This window comes from Lepidochelys kempii, chromosome 5 (assembly GCF_965140265.1).
Source record: "Lepidochelys kempii isolate rLepKem1 chromosome 5, rLepKem1.hap2, whole genome shotgun sequence".
NCBI classification, from domain to species: Eukaryota; Metazoa; Chordata; order Testudines; family Cheloniidae; genus Lepidochelys; species Lepidochelys kempii.
Window position 1 is genome coordinate 25,331,901 of NC_133260.1, and position 19,267 is coordinate 25,351,167.

General features: G+C 43.7%; 1 protein-coding gene across 1 annotated transcript in view; it reads right to left on the reverse strand.

Annotated features, from left to right (window-relative positions):
- The window catches only part of PRLR (prolactin receptor), a 325,280-nt gene that overhangs the window by 291,502 nt on the left and 14,511 nt on the right, over positions 1-19,267 (reverse strand). Inside the window, exons 3-4 of the mRNA XM_073343732.1 lie at positions 14,890-15,018; positions 12,805-12,866 (exon numbers count right to left, since the gene is read on the reverse strand). The gene's annotated coding sequence lies outside the window, so the exon portion shown is untranslated. The remainder of the gene's footprint in view (positions 1-12,804; positions 12,867-14,889; positions 15,019-19,267) is intronic.

The following is a 19,267-nucleotide window of genomic DNA, read 5'->3' on the forward strand; positions in this document are numbered from 1 at the left end:
TCTGCTTGAGGGTCTTCTATGACACTGAACCTCCCTCCTCAATTTAATGACCAGAAGTGAATGAACTCTGTTAAGGACCTGGATCTGGCACTGTGATGAGAGCTGATGTAAAAGTGGTGGCAACGAGCAACTCTCCAGCACCCCTAGAGCTATAATCACTGTAGTTGGTCTAGGTGCGAAGCCTGAGAACCTAGACTTGGCATCACGGCTAGAGAGATGGCTTAGAGGAAACAATGCAGCAAGAGAAGACTCAAAGGCGATGGTGCAACAGTAGCAAGGCCTATCTTGATTGAAGTCAGGCAACATTCCTTCCCACCACCACCAACCTGGGGCTGGAGATGGACCTGTCCTATTGCACTCCCATACTCTAGGACATCATTAGTCCTTCTAAATAAGCCACAAGTGGGTTGCAGAATAGGGGAAGGAGGGCAGTGGCACGTGATAGGGACAGTTGTCCATCAGATGTTCACACTGGCAGGTAGGGAAACTGAGGCAAACAACTACTGCTAATAATCCTGTGCGGGTGGTGTCTTACTTATTATTCATATAAACATACTGTTGATTTATTATTGCTGTATATTCCCAAATTAATGCTGTGTTCCTTTTCCCATTAATATTGCTTTCCTTGTTTAATACACAGACAGTGCTTGCAAAAAGTATTATTATTTTGCATTAGTGTAGAACCAAGGAGCCCTCAGGAAGGACCAGGACCCCATTGTGCTTGGCACTGTACAAATAAAGAACAAAGACACAGTACCTGCCCCAAAGAGTTTAGAATCTAAGTATAAAATAAGATATAACAGATGGACACAGAGGAACACAAGGAAACTGAGACAATATTGATCACCATGATAGGCAGTGGTATCAGTGCACTAGCGGCCTAATTGTTGTCACTTTTTTTGTCGACTTTACAGCAGAGAAGAATTTTAAGCGAAGTTTTGAAGGTGGACAAAAGAGTAGCTTTGCAGATGTTCACAGGGAGCTCCTCTGAAGCATGAAAGGCAGCACGGGAGAAAGCACTAACATGCTTGTTTGAAAATTTAACAAGTGGGCGACGGAGGCCAGCATCCTGGACTGATCAGATGTTGGAGTCAACATTTCAATAGTGAATGAGAGATAATAGATAGGGTGGGAGCAGGTCGTGAAGGGCAGCCAGAAACGGTACTGAGTTTTCCCAGGTTTCAATAGTGCCTGGGCTGCTGTAGCTTCGTTGCTGTTGTTACGCAGGCAAGCTCAATCAAAGCTAGCTTGTATATGTTCACACGCGCTTCGCTCACTCCTCTGATTGCAGCATAGACATACGACGTAATTTCTAAAAGTGAGAAAGGGCACGCAGCTTCCAGAAACTGCCTAGAATACGTCTAGATTTAGGGTATAAGAAAAAAAAGATATTCGCAGAATTATTATTTCCCTGTGTGACTCGCATCTAAATCATCTATAGTTTTATTACACTCACAAACAGAGCTTCAGTTAAAAAAATTGTTAAATCTAACTTTCAAGTCTGATCCTGTTGGTCACTATTATGTGAATAATCTGATCCATGTGATTAAACAATAATAATTAATAAATAATTTAACAATAATTGCTAGTGTTCACTTAGTGCTTTAAATAAGCTGTAAAATGTTACCTCCAAAATAAGATTATATACTAATAATACTCCATATCAGAAGAATAACATATAGTTGCTGTTACCAAATTACTTTTATTAAAATCAAGTATAGTTTCCATTTCTTAAGTACAGATAGGTAATAGAATGTGATGATATAAAGCAGGCAGCCCTCATAAAATATTTTAATAAAGAATCAGTCAAGGATAAATGACCATTTTCTCCAGTATTATTTGTAATGTGATAGGCTATCTACATCAAGAGTACAAGAAATGAGAATCAGAACAAGAGTAATAACCCTATCTATAGACCATCAGTTGAATGCCCTTCATAATAATAAATTCGAAGAATGAAATACAGTAATTAAAAGTAAGATAATTAGACTGAAAAAATAACTTGGTTTCTGCTGACTGATGATGTGTTTACTCCCAGAAAGAAACATTACAATATTAATGGTAAATTACATTATTTACAATATTACAATATTAATGGCAATTATTAATTCTGTTACGTTTTCCATTTTTTTGCTATGTGAATGATTTGAATCTACCATCTCATTAATAAATTGATTGGAGCTCCTCAGGGAGGTGGCACACTGTCTAAATCTGTCTTTATTAGTCAAACATCATTTAAGATGATAAAAGTTCTGATACATGATCAACTTGCAGCAAACACACAATATTCAAATCAAGACCTTGCTAAAAATTCTCACTTGAAGCCTATTGTGTCTGGAGGGTTCTTTGTGAGAAACCACCACTTGGTAACATGAAAACTCACCAAAAACCCAGTATGGAGCTAAATGAAACAGAGGTCCTAAACAGAAAACAGACACTGAACTGTTGTTTCAAAAGACTGTCATAAAAATATACAATGCAAGTAATCCACAGAGAATTGCACATGTTCCTCTGAATTCTTTGGACCTCTATTACTCATTCCTGACTAGACTTCTATAGCCAGCTTGGCTCACAAACATTGATATTATTCTGGTCTAACAGTGCTTTAAAACACTGAGAACAACGTTGCCACTTATAATTGCCACTTATAATGTATGAAAAATTCAAATTAGCATCTTTCCTACTGCAAATACAACATTCAAGAAGAGCTGTGAGATTAGTTTTAAGATTCCATTAAAATGGTCATTTTTGTTACTATCAAAAAAAGAATCAATGGACACAAATCAGACATCAAGAATTGTAACATTCAAAAACTATTAGGAGAGCACTTCAATCTCAAGGGACACTCAATAACAGACTTAAAAGTGGCCATTCTTCAACAAAAAAACTTCAAAAACAGATTTCAATGAGAAACTGCAGAACTGGAATTAATTTGCAAATTTGACACCATCAAATTAGGCATGAAGAAAGACTTGGAGTGGCTGGGTCACAACAAAAAATAATTTTCCCTCTGTTGATACTCACACTTTCTTGTCAACTGTTGGAATGGGTCACATCCACCATGATTGAACTGGCCTCGTTAGCACTGACCCCCGCACTTAGTAAGGCAACTCCCATCTTTTCATGTGTTGTATCTTTTCATGTGCTGCTTACTGTATTTTTCACTCCATGCATCTGATGAAATGGGTTATAGCCCATGAAAGCTTATGCCCAAATAAATTCGTTAGTCTCTAAGGTGCCACAAGGACTCTTTGTCGTTTTTGGATGAATTAGTTAATGTTCACTGAGTGTCTTGAAGATAAAAAGCACTCAATCAGAGCTAAGTATTATTTAAGTACAGTATTAATACATCTTCATAGCAGGTGGAAACATAACTTCCATTGGCCTTAATGTTGTACATAATGGGGAAGCTTGTACTACTACTGTTCATTTTTTATTTTTTTCTGGGATTAGAGAGAGGACTTCAATCCATCATCTTTGTCCATCACTGATTTTGCTAGTGAATCTAGTCATCATATAATTTTATTGCTTTATTCTCAGAGGTAGAAAACCAAGAAAACAAGAAATGAAAAAACAATTTAAGCAGTTTTATTTCAACTGTTTAAAATATATCTGTACAACTACACAATATTAAAATCAATGAGATTTAATGAATGGCAAATGCAAAAATGATAATAAAACTTACCCAAGTTTCTCTCTGTGACATATCTTAGATGTGTTACTCATGAATTTAAAGAAATACCATAAAAATATTAGTTCAGGAGAAGATAGCTAACAGTTTATTTTAATAATTAGATTTTAGTTCATTAATTAGATGTCTTGTGTAGACCTACCTCCATTTTCTACACCTTTTAAAGCATATTTAACATTACACTTAACCTTTTAAATCAAATGACTAGTTTTTATAAAAAAATATTTCAAGTCTTTCAAATACTAGATTTTTTAGCACTTTATGTGATTTTACGCAACAATATATTCTAGATATCAGTGTATGCATACACACAATATGCTGTTCTCCTATACTATTTCAATTTTCCTTTAGGGACTGTGACAGGGTCAGGCCAGATGGCTACAGGAGAGTAATAGAAGGCAGATATATTAGCCTCAGGTTACGTAGGTCCCATTTCCCTGGGTAAGGTAACAGGGACGGTTCCAGAACAATCAGGAACCTTCTGGAGACAATTAAGACAGACAGGCTGATTAGAACACCTACAGTCAATCAGGAAGCTGCTAGAATCAATTAAGGCAGGCTAATCAGGGCACCTGGATTTTAAAAAGGAGCTCACTTCAGTTTGTGGTGTGCGTGGGAGGAGCTGGGAGCAAGAAGCACTAGGAGCTGAGAGTGAGAACATGGACTGTTGGAGGACTGAGGAGTACAAACATTATCAGACACCAGGAGGAAGGTCCTATGGTGAGGATAAAGAAGGTGTTGGGAGGAGGCCATGGGGAAGTAGCCCAGGGAGTTGTAGCTGTCACACAGCTGTTCCAGGAGGCACTCTAGACAGCTGCATTCCACAGGACCCTGGGCTGGAACCCGGAGTAGAGGGCGGGCCCGGGTTCCCCCCAAACCTCCCAACTCCTGGTCAGACACAGGAGGAGTTGACCTGGACTGTGGGTTCATGAAAACGGCCAAACTGAGGGCTGCCGTGAAGCTCCAAGGCGAGCAAATCCGCCAATAAGCGCAAGACCCACCAAGGTAGAGGAGGAACTTTGTCACAGGATGTATTGCAAGACAAAGTAGTCTTTTTCTAACAGCTCTATCCACTGTAAGTCATTTTTAATCATTTATATTACTGGATTCTTTGGGCATTACCATCATGATCAGGCCTCCTTTGGACTGAGCACTGTATGACTACATGCTACAAGGGGCCACAGCAATGGTTCCCAGAACCCACCTAGCAATATTGTTAACCTATCCAACTATACTCTCAGCCCAGCAGAAGCAGCTGTTCTATCTCTATCTCTCCTTCTGCCCCTCCACCCCCACGAACATGATACAGTTCTGGGGTGACCTAGAATCCTATTTTCGACGTCTCCGACTCAAGGAATATTTCCAAAATACCTCTGAACAACATACTAATCCACAGAGGTCTCCCTACCAACACTACAGAAAGAGGGATTCTAGGTGGACTCCTCCTGAAGGTCGAAACAGCAGACTGGACTTCTACATAGACTGCTTCCGCCGACGTGCACGGGCTGAAATTGTGGAAAAGCAGCATCACTTGCCCCATAACCTCAGCCATGCGGAATGCAATGCCATCCACAGCCTCAGAAACAACTCTGACATCATAATCAAAAAGGCTGACAAAGGAGGTGCTGTTGTCATCATGAATAGGTCGGAATATGAACAAGAGGCTGCTCGGCAGCTCTCCAACACGAGTTTCTACAAGCCATTACCCTATGATCCCACTGAGAGTTACCAAAAGCAACTACAGCATTTGCTCAAGAAACTTCCTGAAAAAGCACAAGATCAAATCCGCACAGACACACCCCTGGAACCCCGACCTGGGATATTCTATCTACTACCCAAGATCCATAAACCTGGAAATCCTGGGCGCCCCATCATCTCAGGCATTGGCACCCTGACAGCAGGATTGTCTGGCTATGTAGACTCCCTCCTCGGGCCCTACGCTACCAGCACTCACAGCTACCTTCGAGACACCACTGACTTCCTGAGGAAACTTCAATCCATCGGTGATCTTCCTGATAACACCATCCTGGCCACTATGGATGTAGAAGCCCTCTACACCAACATTCCACACAAAGATGGACTACAAGCCGTCAAGAACACTATCCCCGATAATGTCACGGCTAACCTGGTGGCTGAACTTTGTGACTTTGTCCTTACCCATAACTATTTTACATTTGGGGACAAGGTATACCTTCAGATCAGCGGCACTGCTATGGATACCCGCATGGCCCCACAGTATGCCAACATTTTTATGGCTGACTTAGAACAACACTTCCTCAGCTCTTGTCCCCTAAAGCCCCTACTCTACTTGCGCTATATTGATGAAATCTTCATCATCTGGACCCATGGAAAAGAAGCCCTTGAGGAATTCCACCATGATTTCAACAATTTCCATCCCACCATCAACCTCAGCCTGGTCCAGTCCACACAAGAGATCCACTTCATGGACACTACAGTGCTAATAAACAATGGTCACATAAACACCACCCTATACCGGAAACCTACTGACCGCTATTCCTACCTGCATGCCTCCAGCTTTCACCCTGACCACACCACACGATCCATCGTCTACAGCCAAGCTCTGCGATACAACCGCATTTGCTCCAACCCCTCAGACAGAGACAAACACCTACAAGATCTCTGTCAAGCTTTCTTACAACTACAATACCCACCTGCGGAAGTAAAGAAACAGATTGATAGAGCCAGAAGAGTTCCCAGAAGTTACCTACTACAGGACAGGCCTAACAAAGAAAATAACAGAATGCCACTAGCCGTCACCTTCAGCCCCCAACTAAACCCCCTCCAACGCATTATTAAGGATCTACAACCTATCCTAAAGGATGACCCAACACTCTCACAAATCTTGGGAGACAGGCCAGTCCTTGCCTTGAAGTGGAGGGCGAGAAAACCTGGATTTGTGCTGGAAATGGCCCAACTTGATGATCACTTTAGGTAAGCTATTACCAGCAGGACAGTGGGGTGGGAGGAGGTATTGTTTCATATTCTCTGTGTGTATATAAAGTCTGCTGCAGTTTCCATGGTATGCATCCGATGAAGTGAGCTGTAGCTCACGAAAGCTCATGCTCAAATAAATTGGTTAGTCTCTAAGGTGCCACAAGTACTCCTTTTCTGTTTGTATGAAGATAGTTGAAGAGACAACCCTTTCCACAGAGTGCTTAATCCTTCATTCCCTCAATATCCCCAACTGTCTGTAAAATGCAATTATGCTATTTGAATAAGTTTGAGAGAGGGCATAGAAGCAAAGGGGGAAACAATTCTGTCTGAATTTCCAGTTTAAGGTCCTGGTTCAACAAAGCACTTAAGCACTTTGCTGATTAGGGATGGTTTGTTGAATCAGAGCCTAACTTTTGCCCACTGTTTCTCACATCTTTCACTATTGCCTAGTGTTTGTTCCTTCCACATTAGTCATTCCTTACATAATTTCAACTATTACTTCTGGCATTGTTTTGATTCTCATGAAAAAAAATGTTAGCTGCACTTCAAGTATTCAAGAAGGAAACTGTTCGTAAAGCAACGAAATGCTTAAACGTGCATATATTCCAGTGGCTATTGCACACAAGCACACCATTAATTCAGCCACCACTAGCATCAATATTCAATTAGTGCTCTGGGGAAAACAAAAGTTTGTATTGGCTTCAGCCTCAGCACAAACTGATTATGGCAACAGAATAAACAGTTATTTGAATAGTTAAAACAGCCAATGTTCCAGGAGAGCTGCTCTTTGCCGCAGGCATTTTCCATTGTCTCGGGGAATGAGGTGTGTATTCTGTTGTTGATGTTTTTGCATATCATGTCAGCCATTGATTTCCAACAAAAATAAACAAGCCATTTGATTTTCTGCGCTGAATATTTAATTACAATATTGCTAACTCTTTTCCTCAAAACTTCATATATTCTTTTCCTCACCACATTGCAGCACTAACAACCAGAGGCGCCGACTTTCTAATTTTCCTAGGGTCTCGGCCTCAGAGACCACCCCCATTCCACCCCTCCACCCAAGTCCCCACCCTGCCCCACCTCTTCCCAACCCATTCTGCTCCCTCCCCTTAGTGTGCTCCGCCCTCGCTCTGCCCCGTCCTCTCCAGTGCCTCCTGCATGCTGCTGACCAGCTGATCACTGGTGGGCAGGAGGTGCTGGGAGGGAGGGGGAGGAGCTGATCGGTAGGGCTGTGAGTGAATGCTGAGCACCCACTATTTTTTTCCCCATGGGTGCTCCAGCCCTGGAACACCCACAGAGTTGGTGCCTATGAACCCAACGCAAGAAAAAGAATCTTTCCACCTGATGCACAGTTGCCCTGCAATGATGTTGTAGGTCAAGGAAATTAAGTTAATATATTTTGCTATAAAGTCAAAAATAAATGTATTTAATAATACATGAGACCACAGAAAAACAGGAGTGTGGGAAAAATAATGCACAGTGCTCAGGAAAAATAGGAGAAAAAGAATATATACAAAGCTGCTGTAAGACTAAATTGTTAAACATGTCAACAGATCACAAGAATGTTATTTGCTCTTCTTCCCTCTTCAACAAAAGAAGCTGCAGCCAATTGGTATTCCAGAGTTCCCCTTCATCCCACTCAGGATCTCATTGTGTAATCCTTTCTCACAAAAGCCATCCCATTTAAGCCAACAGGACTGCTCAGGTAATTATTGTGATGAGTTACCCCTACCCCCACCCTACTCTGGGGTGCCACCTGATGTACTGGGGTACCACTGAGCCCACCTATTCCAGCAGCCTGGGCTCCCTTACACTGTCCTGCTGAGCCAGGCCCTCAAGCCTCCTCCAGCACACACATAGGTGGAGACACACCCAGCTGCAGAAAGACATCAGCTCTGCATGGGAAGACTCAGCTCGGGAATTGCCCAGCACTCAAATGCACACCCCCCTCTGGGGTGCAAACCCAAAATCGTAGTATCTTGCGCTGCACAGAGAGCTGTACAGCATAAGCTCATGAAATTCACACCCTCCCTCAATGTGGAGGAAGATATGCACAGCTTTTTGCCCCCCCCCCTCCCCGTTATGAATTCCACATAGTGGTTTTAGAAAAGAAAAACAAATTTATAAACTACACAAGATAGATTTTAAGTGATTATAAGGGATAGTAAACAGATCAAAGCAGATTACTGAGCAAATAAAACAAACACATGAGCTAAACTTACCACACTAAAGAAACTGGTTACAAGTAGTAATTTCTCACCCTAAATGTTGTTTTAGGCATTTCCTTCACAGGCCAGATACCTTTTCCAGCCTGGACTCAGCTCTTCTCTCCCCTCTTTTGTCTTTGTTTCTTAGATGTTTCCAGAAGTAATCCTGGGTGGGGATTCAGTGAAGAAAGACCCTGATAAAGTCACTCCCCAGTCTTAAATAGGTTTTACATATGGCGTGAACCCTTTGCTTTTCAGTGTGGTTTCCAGACCCTCTCCCCCCAATGGAAAAATACTGGTATTCTGTCATGTAGTCCAGTACCAGGTGACATGATTACATGACCCTGCAGTGTCAAAGCAGCCATGAGTCAAAGATTGTTTGTAGCATCCCAGGAAACTTCTCAGGAAGGTGGGCGTTCCCCAGGTGTAAACCCACTTGTAATTGATACATAGTCAATATTCCTAACTTCAGATACAGAAATGATACAGGCATACAAATAGGATAATCATATTCAGCAAATTATAACCTTTCTAATGATACCTCACATGCCTTATCTTGCACAAAACATAGCATAGTTATGCTATAATCATATTATAACAATATCTCTATGAAGAATATGCGGTGTAGCGTCACAATTACTAACCAGTGTGAAGAGCTGCAGATGCAGGCTCCCAGTGACCAGACCATACCCTGGAAGAAGGGAAGTGATCTATACAGCCTCAGCTGTGCTGCTTTAACTTCCCTCTCCCCACCTGTATTTCAATAGGGAGGTTTACTTAGTGTCTACATACACAGTGCTTTTGGGCCTTATAAATACCAAGAAAGATCCTCAGTTAAACACTGCCACTTAGAAAAGGCTCTCGTGTGCACTTTTTTTTTTCACCAGTATGGAAGACAATGCTCTACGTCTTTCTTCATTTTGTCTGGAACTTGTTCAAATCACACTCCACTCTGCAGAGTAGCCAAACCAGGCCATAAGAGTACCTGTGTTTTAAGGGTATCTTATGCTGTGCCTCCACCTGGAGGTCTTCTTCTTCTTTTGTATGGCTGATGTAGAGCAGCAACAATTTCACCTGAAGTTGATTGAGCCAAATGGCTACATCAGGAGTAGCAGAATTTATTGGAGTAATGCCTCCTTCATATTTACAAATTGGGCAGTAGGTAGTGATATTTAAATGGTCTGTTGTGGGGAGCCATACTTGCACTCTGGGGAGTCCTTGATTTTCCATTTGTGCATTAGATGTCCACATCTACCATGGTTAGTTTGGATTCAGTTCATAGTTTACTAAGATGAACGTGGAAGGTTGAACCAAGGAACTTTCTGCGTGGGATATGGCACAAAGTGCTTATTTTTTAAGTCTTGTTTAGCCCAATCTGCTTTTCAAGCTTCCTTCTGATTGTAGCCTGATTGCATGAAGGTAAACGAATGTTCTCAGAAAGGCTTGCGGGATTTAAGATGTTGGGGGAGGGCATTGTCAAGGTCTTGGTGGATAAGAAGACATCTGTTTTCCTGGATTCACTGACCTTTGTGGAGTGTCACAGAAGTTCGGTGTGTTGGCAGGGGAGTGATGTTAGACAGAACAGGTAGCCATGGTGTTGGAGTCAACTTAAGGGTTCCAGTGATGCACCGCATCACTGTATTCAGCTGGGTGTCAACAAGTCGCATGTGGCTACATCTGCTCCATACCAGTCCACAATATTCAGCTACTGAATATACAAGTGCTATTGCAGATGTTTGCAACACTGATGCCGATGCACCCAGGGTGTTTTGGATTATGTTGCCTCTCATTTTTATCTTTGTAGCTACCTTCTCAAAGTGAAGATATTTGACACAAGATAACATGCACAGACTAAATGGAGCCATCCCAGAGATGCCAGGAGGTAGGAGCATAAGCAGCCAAAGCAGGGATAGCTGTACTGCGTGAAGGGTGGAAAATGGGGGCCTGATGAGGCCATGCCTCCCCCCCAGTACCATTCTGGATCCAGAATTGTGCTCAGGCAGAACTGTGCACACTGTGGGGGCACTAGGACCCACATCCTGCCTCCCCTTCCTCCACTGCGTGGGCTTGGGAGAAAGCTGCAAAGACGAATCAGCCAGAAGGGACAGTAGCTGCCAAAGCGGAGACTTTTGGAGAACCTTCTCTAGTTCTGATTGGATTTCCTCTGCAACGTATCGACTGCCTGTTTGCTCCAACCATCCATCCCACTCCCACAATCTGTTCACTTCATGGTTGCTCCACATGTGTCTCATCCCCCTCACCCACCTTTCCTTCAATATACCGTCTTCCCTTTCTTTTTCCCTTCATTTAGCTTATCACCTCCTAATTCAGCCCACTTAAAGAAAGAAAAAAGAGTGGAACTAAACATGAAGTTTGCTGCCATTACATTGTTCATTTTACTTGTGTGTTCATCCCCTTCCCCAACCCTGTCTCTGTCTCATCTATTTAAATTGTAAGCTCTTTGGTGTAGGACAGAGGTGAAAGTAAGCCGGTACGCCCCGGTACAGCATACCAGCAAGAGCCGGTGCACCATACTGGGGCAGCCCGGCTTCCCCAGGAGGCAATTTAAAGGGCCTGGGGCTCCCAGCAGTGGCTGGAGCCCCAGGCCTTTTAAATTGCCTCCAGAGCCCCGCTGCTGGAGCCCTGGGGTAGCAGCTGCAGGGCTCCCGCAGCTATTTAAAGGGCCTGGGGCTCCCCTGCTTCTACCGCCTGGGCCCTTTAAATAGCCACTGGAGCCCTGCCGCCGCTACTCCATGGCTCCGGCGGCTATTTAAAGGACCGGGGCAGTAGAAGCAGCGGAGCCCCGGGCCCTTTAAATAGCCCCTGGAGCCCTGGGGTAGCCGGGGCTCCAGGGGCTATTTAAAGGGCCAGGGCTCCAGCTGCCTCTGCCACCCTGGTCTTTTAAATAGCCGCTGGAGCCCTGCCGCTTCCACAGGGCTCCGGCGGCTATTTAAAGGGCCAGGGCAGTAGAAGAGGGGAGCCCCTGGCCCTTTAAATAGCCCCTGGTGCCCCGGGCTGCTGCTGCTACCCTGGTGGGGGGGCACTTATCTTACAGGGTGGGCTGGGGCTGGCTCTGACCCCCTCAAACCCACCCCTTCTGCCCTGGGCCCCACCCCTTCTGGGGGCCAGAGCTGGCCCCAGAGTACCAGTAAGTCACTCGACTTACTTTCACCCCTGGTGTAGGGACTGTCTTTTTGTTCTGTTTTTGAACAGTGCCTAGCACAGTGCAGCCCTGGTTTATGGCTGGGGCTCATAGTGTGCTATGATAAAACAAATAAATAGTAATAATAATTAATAAAAAGACAGGTCAGTCACAGGGGGAGGAAGTGAGAGTATAAAACAGACAATTTTAAAATGCTATGCTATAGGGAAAAAAGCTCATTGGAAAAGAAAATTTTGACAATGTCACATTCACACCTAATCTGATTTTTCTCACACTTACACCAGTGTAGTTCAATTGACCTCAATGGAGTTACTCCCAATTTACACCAGAGTGAGGACAGAATCAGATCCTTAGACAAAGCTATGTGGTAACAGTGTCAAGACAGGTCTAAATAGAGATGTACTAAATATTGTGCATTAACAGTGAAACCGATATTTAGTTATTTGGCTTTGTTGAAATGTTCATTGGGACATGGGGAGAAGAGAATCACTTTCTAACTACTGTTTTACAAATATACAACACTCTGTATTTTGACCCACTAAATTTAATGACCCACACACTCATAAGGAATTTTAAAAAAGCCAGGAGAAGTTTTGAATTAATTGAAGAAAACATAACAATTAAGTCATTTTGGATGGCAGATGTTAAGAGGCTACACGTTTAGATGTCTGAGTCCACTTAACTGTATAGTAACCATAGCATATTCTTACAGGACAGCAGTGTAGCCAAACTAGCGTTTACAGTTTCTTCCCTACACACATTCAACCAGCAATGCATTGTATTACCTTTTCAACAAGCTCCCCAAATCCTTTGGCTGTTTGCATCAACACAGCTCATGTTTCTTTTACTGTAAAAGGAGAAACAGAGTCTGGTTACTATTTTAGATTTAGTAGTCATTAGACAATCACCACAAGCTAAAACTATGGTTAGCAGGAATAAAGTTTCAGAGTAGCAGCCGTGTTAGTCTGTATCCGCAAAAAGAAAAGGAGTACTTGTGGCACCTTAGAGACTAACAAATTTATTTGGGCATAAGCTTTCGTGAGCTACAGCTCACTTCATTGGATGCATGCAGGGGAAAATACAATGGGAAGATTTTATATACACAGAGAACATGAAACAATGGGTCTTACCATACACACTGTAACGAGATTGAGTTGGGCCATTTCCAGCAGTTGACAAGAACGTGTGAGGAACAGTGTGTGTGTGTGTGTGTGTGTGTTGGGGGAATAAACATGGAGAAATAGTTTTACTTTGTGTAATGACACATCCACTCCCAGTCTTTATTCAAGCCTAATGTAATGGTGTCCAGTTTGCAAATACTCACCGGCAACCATACACCACACAACAAAACCACTAACCCAGGAACCTATCCTTGCAAAAAAGCCCGTTGCCAACTGTGTCCACATATCTACTCAGGGGACACCATCATAGGGCCTAATCACATCAGCCACACTGTCAGAGGCTCGTTCATCTACCAATGTGATATATGCCATCATGTGCCAGCAATGCCCCTCTGCCATGTACATTGGGCAAACTGGACAGTCTCTATGTAAAAGAATAAATGGACACAAATCCGACGTCAAGAATTCTAACATTCAAAAACCATTCGGAAAAGACTTCAACCTCTCTGGTCAATCGATTACAGACCTAAAAGTTGCAATTCTTCAACAAAAAAACCTTCAAAAACAGACTCCAGCGAGAGACTGCTGAATTGGAATTAATTTGCAAACTGGACACCATTACATTAGGCTTGAATAAAGACTGGGAGTGGATGTGTCATTACACAAATTAAAACTATTTCTCCATGTTTATTTCCCACCCCCCCACACACACTCACACTGTTCCTCACACGTTCTTGTCAACTGTTGGAAATGGCCCACCTTGATTATCACTACAAAAGGTTTTTTTTTCTGCTGGTAATAGCTCACCTTACCTGATCACTCTCATTACAGTGTGTATGGTAACACCCATTGTTTCATGTTCTCTGAGTATATAAAATTTCCCCACTGTATTTTCCACTGCATGCAACCGATGAAGTGAGCTGTAGCTCATGAAAGCTTATGCTCAAATAAATTTGTTAGTCTCTAAGGTGCCACAAGTACTCCTTTCTTTTTGAGGAATAAAGTTAAATTCCCATTCTTTAGCATGAAAATAAAAAATGTGAAAAACTCATTTTTCTGCATGCAACTGGAGATCAGTTCCCCATCTAAAATTACCATCTCCCAAATTTAAGCACCGATCATTAGAAAGGAGCTAATTCTGAAATACAGGCAGGTATAAATGAAACATTTCCAGATCACAGACATGCAGAGGTAAATACAGACCTCCTTTCTAAAAACTCAACATGGCAGCTGTACCATAAGAAGCTGGAGCATACTGTCTCTGACTAAAATGTTTGCTGTTGAATTTAGACGACTTTTTCTAGTGATCTTCATAATCAATGTACTTTTCAGTCTGGATAAAAACAGATGGACGGTCCCTGCCACCCAAAGGTCCATGTGTAGAGCATAATTATTATTGCTTTCCCATAACACAGAGTGCTTTCGCTTGCATGTACTGATAGTTTCAACTTACTCTTTTCAGATCAAAATATCTGGCTGTGACAGGTGTAATCAAATGATATAGTTTTATTAAAACTGTTTTTCTTGACATTTGCACAGAACTTCATCCCAAGTTATTTTGTTTGAATTCATGCAGTAGTATTGCCAAAAACCTGGACTCTGACAGAAAACCTAAAAGCACATTGAGCAAGCAGTTTCAATTGGTTTCTGACTTGCACACATCCAGGCTAAGAGTGCTCTTCTGTCTAGTTAGTGCAAAAATCATTGGAATCACATTTATATGGAGACATGATGTGCATACTGTTATACCCAATCAGAGGGAGGTACAAAATGGGCTGAGTAAGATAGTAGGAACTCCTGCATTCTAATGCTGCTTCTGACATTGACACCTTCAGTAGTCTTGGGTAAGTTGTAACTTCTTTTCTTCAATCTCCTTATCTGTAAAATTGATATAAAAATATTTACCCACCTGTGATGGTTCTTGAGGTACCCAGGACTGCGAGTCACTGCGATACTCCCTGCTTCTAGTGAGAGGGACCCTGGTCTCTGGCACCTGGGTGTTAGATTCTTAATGCCACCAGCTTGTCACCCACTTAAGCACTCTCCTCCAAGCTATGGCAGCGCTGTTTTTGCCTTGCAGGTTAACAAGAGGTGCATCTCAGGCCCTGAATCCCCTTGAAGTGTTTCCCTGTGATATCCAGCCCCTGACATTTGCTAGGCTCAGAAATCCCTGATCCTCTGCTCCCAAAGAAACAGCATACCCCAATTTACCAATTTTACCTCAAATCACCACTCCTGTATAATGCACAGTACCTATAAGCTCTTAAATTAAAACAAAAGAAAGGTAATTTAAGAAAAAGTAGAGGTTCCCTTAGAAATAAGAGACAGTAAAGAAGAAAATGGTTACAATACAAAACAAAACAATAAAACATGGACCTGTAGACCAGTGCTTCTCAAGCTATCTGATGTGGGGGACCCGCAATTTTTTCCCCCACTGTGCGCACAGACTGGCAGCCGATGGCTCGCGGACAGGCACCGGTCCACGGACCACCACTTTGAGTAGCACTGTTCTAGACCTTATCTTTATTAAGAGTTTCCTTTCCTACCTAATAAAGTAGATTTCTCCCCCCACCCCCACAAAGTTCAGTCTGTTGCAGACCTATCCGATTTCACATGAACCAGGATCCGCTCTTTCATGAAACACCTCCTCTCAATAAGATGCCTCTTCCATGAATGGAAGCAGAGTGTCTTTCTCCCCCTGTGATATACTCTGTCTTTTGTTTTTATTCAGACAGTGCGATCCCCTGTCTGTTATAATGTTCCTTTTTACCTCCAAGTGGTTATGATTCTTTGCAGTTGTCTTTGACGGTTTTCTAGTGACTGTTCTGGGATGGGGCAAGGGTGACCATTGAACCTTCCATTACATCACTGGCTGATCAGGGAGGAATGAGAACTCCCTCCTGATTGACTGGGCATCACCTAGCTCAGAGTTCTCAGTGGGGGGTCCTTGGTCCCCTGAGGGGGTTGCAAGCCATTTAAGGGGTGTGCGGGACCCCAAGGCTGAAGCCTGGAGCCCCCCACAGGGCTAAATCCCTGAGCCCCGATGCCCCAGCAGGTCTGAAGCTGGGAGCTGTGAGGCTGAATCCTGGAGCCCTGGTACCCTGATGCTCCTTGCAGGGCAGAAGCCCTGAGCCCCTAGGTGGAGTTGTAGGGTCACAGGGAGTGTTGCCCCCCCAAACTGCAGTGCCTTACCCAGAGTAGAACACAGGGTCAGCTCCACCCTGCCTCCTACCCGCCATCCTTCTCTCCCCCAGCCTCTCCGAGACCCTGCCCCTTGATCAGGTTGGAGGCCGGAAGCTGGAGCTGGGCAGTGCAGGGCAACTGCTGCTCTGGTTGGTGCCATGGAGCGGGCAGCCATGGCGCTCCCCTGCAGCCTGCTTCTGCTGGTACCCGGGGCTGCAGCTGCTCCTTAGCTCCCAGCCACCTTTGACTGCTTGCACAGTCAGTAAGAGCTGCCTGGGCAGGGGGACCCAGCTCTGGGGCTGGCAGAACCCTTGGGGAGCAGTGCCCCGGGTGGAACACAGCCTCTAGCTAACTCTCTCGCTGCATCCTGAGCTACCCCCTGACCACACACAGCCCCAGCTACCCCTCTCCCTGCACCCTGAGCTACTCCCCTGCCTGCACATATCCCCTAGCTACCATCTCCATGCACCCTGAGCTACCCTCCTGCCTGTGCACAGCCCCTAGCTACCGCCTGCCTGCACCCTGAGCCGTTGCCAAACTTTTTGAGCTGAGTCCCCACTTTGAGTTATAATTTTTGGTTGCACCCCCCCACACCCCCCGAAGAACAGCCATACAGGGTCAGACCAAAGGTCCATCTAGCCCACTATCCTGTCTTCTGACAGTGGCCAATGCCAGGTGCCCCACACGGAATGAACAGAACAGGTAATCATCAAGTGATCCATCCTCTGTCATCCATTCCCAGCTACTGACAAACAGAGGCTAGGGACACCATCCCTGCCCATCCTGGATAGTAGCCATTCGTGGACCTATCCTCCATGAATTTATCTCATTCTTTTTTGAACCCTGTTATAGTCTTGGCCTTCACAACATCCTCTGGCAAAGAGTTCCAGGCAGTTCCTCAACCCAAACAGGCTGGGTGGTCTGGGTGGCCTGAGGTGAATCAGGGAGTGGAGGTGGTGATCCCTCCCCAATCCCCACTGTGTGGAGGTCGTCAAAGCCCCGCTGGGCCCTGCTCCCTGAAAATAGATATCTAACTATGCCTATGCCCGAGGGCCCCCGCAACCCACCCAGTGGCTAGAGCCCCGAGTCCCCTTCCCCGACTGGGCCATGGAGTTTTTATAGCATGTTGGGGTGGGGGGAGGGGGAGAAAGAAAAAGGGTGATAACCCCTACCTAGATGTATGAATTCCTGGTGCCTAACTTTTACTCTAAGACTTTAAGGCATAGTTTTCAACATAGTTACATTATTCCTTAAATATTACCAACACACACATCTTACAATAATGAGTATTGATAAGTTATAAGCTTTCAATAGAAAGCTCCCATACTATCCTTCATTGATAAATAAAATGAAACTAGTGTATTAGGTGTAGTGGGTTTGTCATGTCTGAGGCAGGAGTTGCTTGTAAAGAGCAGTGTACCCTTTTCAGAGTAGCAGCCGTGTTAATCTGTATCCGCAAAAAGAAAAGGAGTACTTGTGGCACCTTAGAGACTAACAAATTTATTTGAGCATAAGCTTTTGTGAGCTACACGCAGCTACGGTGTAGCTCACAAAAGCGTATGCTCAAATATATTTGTTAGTCTCTAAGGTGCCACAAGTACCCCTTTTCTTTTAGTGTACCCTTTGGAACCAATAGGCCTCTGCATCTCACCACCTCACGTGGATGTTGTGAGGAGGCTGTTAGCCAATTAATGTTTTAATGAGCTTTGTAGATGAGAATGTAGTTGTCCTTACATCTTTTGTTTGGAGTGGATGTGTGTGATACGTCCCCTCCGGAGTGCCCCCTGAAACTGGGGTACAGCTGAGCCCTTTGTTTTACCGATCTGGGATCCCTGTCACAACGTCAGTGTGAGAAGCTAAAAGCCCTCCAAGCTTCCTCTCATACCAACATCCACAGGTAGGGGCCACACCCAGCTGTGTTCATGAATGCTCCACCAGCCACTGCATGAAGCAACAATAGAAAGGCTCCATCCAAAATACTCTCAGCCCCCCATCTTAGGAAATTGGAGCTGTACTGTTCTGCCCTGGTCAAAACTTGACCAGTATGAATTTATTACCTAGCCGCCCCTCCCTTGATGTGAAAAGGATGATACACAAGCCCTTGTAAACTGAGCTGAAATTTTTCTCCAAACACTTCACTCAAAACCATACTGGTTAAGAGAAAACATAAAGTAGGTTTATTAACTACAGAAAGATAGATTTTAAGTGATAGCAAACAGATCAAAGTAGATTACCATAAGAAATAAAACAAAACTGCAATCTAAGCCTAATATACTAGTTAGGATTTGAATCAAGCAGTGTTTCAGCCAGTTAGATATTACAAGCAGGTTAGCTTTTGTATACACAGGCAGGCTTCCTTCTATCCTGCCTGGGACCAGCACTTCCCTGCCAGTTCAGTCTTTTTTCCTCTGGTTCTTTCAGGTTTTGTGCTGTAGAGAGAGGTCCAGTAATGATGTCACTTCCCCCTTTTATATCTCTTCTAACTTGCTGGAAAGCTCTTTTGCTGTGATCTGGGTCAAACAGTTCCCATTATGTAGTGCTATCTCGGAGAGGTTTCTATCGTACACAGTTCCCGGGGTAATCCTTGTGCTTGTGTGTATTTCCATCAACATTGTTTGGCCTTTTTATTGTTGTACCTGAAAGGCTGCTTGTGGATGTTCTCAATCTCACAACATGTTTCAGTAGCACATACTTAGCCATACTTCATAAGTTCACATACAATAATAGCACATACAAGCTAAATGAGATATTAATGTCTAGCAGATCAAGACTTTTAGAATGATACCTCACAAGGCATACTTTGTACAAAACATATCATACTTATATGTCAGTAGTGAATATGGGGGTGCCAGGATGTCACAATATGCTACCCTGAAAAATGGATTTTAGGATGCTGCTATAATAACCTGCCTATTGCCCCCCTAATATCTCCTTTCTGAGGTAA